The 4,058-nt window shown below is 41.3% G+C and overlaps 1 protein-coding gene across 2 annotated transcripts in view; it reads right to left on the reverse strand.

Annotated features, from left to right (window-relative positions):
* MOSMO (modulator of smoothened) overlaps window positions 1–4,058 on the reverse strand; it is a 76,104-nt gene that overhangs the window by 71,760 nt on the left and 286 nt on the right. The gene's annotated exons all lie outside the window — the stretch shown is intronic.

Consider the following 4,058-nt stretch of genomic DNA (forward strand, 5'->3'; position numbering starts at 1 on the left):
TCACCATATACTTTCTTTCCCCAGACAGATACATAGTATCTATTTCTGTCTCATTATATCTTCAAAAGTTTGTGCTTAATCTTCAAACTATTAGAACAAGTTCTGGAAATGTTACCACATACACATGAAAATAAAAGGAATGTACTTTCTCTGTATCTGAAGCAATACAATAAAAACTCTGCCAGCAGAAGCATGGTCCATAATCTTATGGTAATATAGTTTATTAGTTGGGATTTTAGAAAGTTATTTTCAGTTTTGAGTATTTCATTCCCCACTGTAGTAGTTCAAGTAGAATCTGAGTAGAGAGAGTAGAATAAGAAGCTGAGAAACTGAAAGAGGAGGAAAAGTATGGGAGTGAAGTCCAAAGTCAAGAGAGAAGACAATTTATGTGATTTGTTTTAAGTCTAGCCATATATTCTTCTAACAAGTTCTCTCAGTAACAAGTCCTGAGCTTTAATTTCAAAACTGGGATTCTGACACCTGTCACTATAGACTGTAACAGCAATACAACAATACCTAACTTCTTTTGAGCACTTATGTGATATATCAGGCACCATTTTATTTATTTTTTTTCAGGCACCATTTTAAATGTTTTCCATTAACTCAATTAATCACCACAATAACCCAATGACAGGAGTACTATTATTATCCCTATTTTACAGAGGAGGAACTAGAAAGAGAGGCTAAATAACTTGCTCAAAGTCACAGAGAAAGTGATGAAGTTTGGCTCTGAATCCTGCAACTTTGCCTTAGAAGTTCACTGCAATGATTTTCCACCTACAAACTGCAGAACCTTTTGACTCCAGGAATCCTACTTTCAATATATTTTGTCCATTTAAAATTCACAGTAAAAACATCACAATCAAAACTTTTATTACAGCCCCGGCTGGTGTGGCTCAGTTTGTTGGGAGTCAAACTGCAAACACAAAGGTTGCTGGTTGGATTCCCAGTCAGTGCACCTTCCTGGGTTGCAGATTCACTCCTGGTCAGAAGGCAGCAGGATGTTTCTCTCCCTTTCTTTCTCCCTCCCCTCCCTTGCCCTCTCTCTAAAATCAAAACAAATAGCCCTGGCTGGTGTGGCTCAGTGGATAGAGCACTGGCCTGCAAACCAAAAGGTGGCCGGTTCCATTCCGTAACAGGGCACATGCCTGGGTTGCTGGCCAGGTCCCCAGTTGGGGGCTACACTGGTTGCCTCTTGCACATCAATGCTTCTCTCCCTCCTATCACCTCTCTCTAAAATTAAATAAATAAATTTAAAAATAAAATCAAAACAAACAAAAAATATAAAAGTTTATACTGTAAAGGAAGCCAACACAACTTTTTACTGCCAGGTTAAGTCACTTTTGTGCAGATCTTAGAATAAAGTTAGTTCTGTCACTTCTGAAGTCTTATTTGACCTTCTTGTAAGTGTTTCAATGATCTGGTAGGTGCAACTCTGCACCGACTTTTTTAAACTAAACAAGAGATCTATCTGCTTAGGTAAAAGGAGCACACAAGCTCAATCAAACACCAGGTAAAGTTCAGGTGCATCTTATCACAATGCAAGAGCAAAAGAGTGAGCAAAGGAACATAACTCATTCATTTTAAGTTCTGGGGCTTCTTGTCTGACATAGTTAAGGTAAGAAATACAGGTTAGTTATGATTTTGAAAATTTTCCTACTGTTCCTACTATCTCCTATTTATTCATTCCTTCTTCTAGCTACAGAACATTTAACTGAAAGGTATCCTGAGATGGCAAGGGAAACTGTTAAGAAAAAAAAATTATCTCCTTCACCCCACTTTAGCTATACATCCCCACTGTTGCACTCTGGACCTTGTGTCCACAATCCTCTGTACTCCCACTTTGCTGTATTGACCACTCCCAGTCAGGTCTTTGATTCTATTGGGTCCATTCTTCCATTGACCATCTACTGTCTGCTCTTCACTGACAAATCAATTGTTCTTTCCTTTATTCAGTTTTACTCTTTACCCAGCTGAGATTCCATGAACCATCATTATAATGATATTCCAACCAATATCTTTGCTCCACTGTCATTTTGTTCCATGTAGCTGGCAATCCCCAACCCTGAATGAAGCCTTCTATTGGCTTTCACCACACAGTGGTATCAAAGAAGCTGAGCACTCCTAGTAAAGGTCAACAAGCAGAGGGGTTATTATATTATACTGTGTATTCATGACCACCAACTTCTGTGAGGCTTGTACACTGCTAGACAATCCTACTATGCCACCAGTTAGCATGCTTCCTCTACGACTATTTATTTCAAACATTTTCAATGTACTTCAAACCTTGGACTTCTGTCCCTCCCATCTCTACAGCAACTCACAGCACAAGACTTAGCCTACTAATCTGAAGGAGATGTACTCATCCTATCCTTGCTTTCTTTCAAATATAACAGAGGAGCTACACACTTTCCCAGTGCTCTGAATACTGCCCTTTTCCATTTTCTCAGGAATGTTATACTATTACTTAGCTCTTTCTTCTGTACAGGTAACAGTTCCTGATCTCAAGTATAGCTTCCCAGGGATTAGTTTATTTTATACAATGGAATTCTACCTGAAACTTCTTTGCAGAAAGGATCTTTTCTGCTAAAACAGTAAAACCTTTTTGCCCTTAAGTATGCAAAGTCCCAAAGAAAGTCTCATAAAAGGAATCACTGCACATATAATTAGGATAAAAACAAGAACAGGTCATGACTTGCATGTCACACATACAACTATACAAAGTAGTAATGCTGATGTTGCCAACATTTTCAGAAATAAAGCCCACTGTTTCACCAAATTCTAAGCCATTGTGATACTTTATATGCTTTTCAATTTTACAAAATTGAGGTGTAATTGACATATAGCATTGTGTATGTTTAAGATGTACAATGGCTGACTTCATACACTTATCTACTACAATAGGATTGCTACCATAGCATCAGCTCATATGATATATACTATGCTTTACAATTAAAAGCTGTGCTAAAACTGTATAGGCAAAAAGAGGAGCAGAACTTTTAGAGTGTTATTTTAATAACCAGCAAATCTGACAATATGATTTTATGTTACTAGGTCTAGATGAGGGAGAGAAAGGAGAGAGGAGGACGCAACAAATGTCCTAGGTACCACTTTTTTTAAGGGCTAAAAATGTTGCAGGATACACAGAACCATGAGTAATACTTTAGAAGTAGTTTGACAACTTAATGATACATTTTTATAACAAATAATTCACGGACGGAGCTTGACATTCCCAACCCCCAATATTTCCTTCATCTGCACTGAACAAGCAGTTAAAAAACAAGCTCGGGCATTCACCTGCGATATCCTTTCTTCAGAAAAGATGCCACCTCTGGTCCACCAGCACCTCCTTGCCCTGCTGCTCACAGCTCCATGGTGTTACAGCAGACACTGCTACTGGGGCTGGGCTGCCTGCGACTCTGCTGTGTTATTAATTTTGTAACTACTATTAAGATCTTTAAAGTGTTTTGTTATGTTCTAGAATGAAAGATGCTCCATAAAATGAAGTTTATTATTAGTAGGCTTAGCGCTCCCAGGCCTACAATAAAGCCAAGTTATAAACACAGAGACTTCAAAGGGAAAACCCGGAAGCCACATTCTGCCAACGCTGCCGAGTAGGCAGGGGCTAGGCCGGGGCGCGGGGACAGGGGGTCCTACCCAGCGCCCAAGCCAGCTCTCACCCCAGCATCAGTGACCCTGCCCCTTCCACCACCTCTCCCCTCCACAGCTTCGCTGGGGTCGAGGTCAGCCCTGGCACCTCTGGGCCTTTCCTCGCCCACAGGCAACCTCGCTTCGGCCCCAGCCTCCACGCCAGCTTTCGGATTCCTTTACAGGCGCCTCAGTTTCCTCCAAATACTTTCTTCCCGTTTCCCTGAATTCTTTTTAAAAATTCGGCACGAAGCTGGTTCTCCCACGCTCCCTGAGGTCGGGGCGGCCGTCTCCTCTCATCCGGCTTCCTGGTCCGGGACTCGACTGCCCAGGCCAGGTCTCCTCTCCTCTCAGCCACTTTTCTCCGGATCCCCTACCTTCACCACCCTCTCCCGGCCCCCGCCGCTCAC

This window comes from Phyllostomus discolor, chromosome 3 (genome assembly GCF_004126475.2).
Source record: "Phyllostomus discolor isolate MPI-MPIP mPhyDis1 chromosome 3, mPhyDis1.pri.v3, whole genome shotgun sequence".
NCBI lineage: Eukaryota > Metazoa > Chordata > Mammalia > Chiroptera > Phyllostomidae > Phyllostomus > Phyllostomus discolor.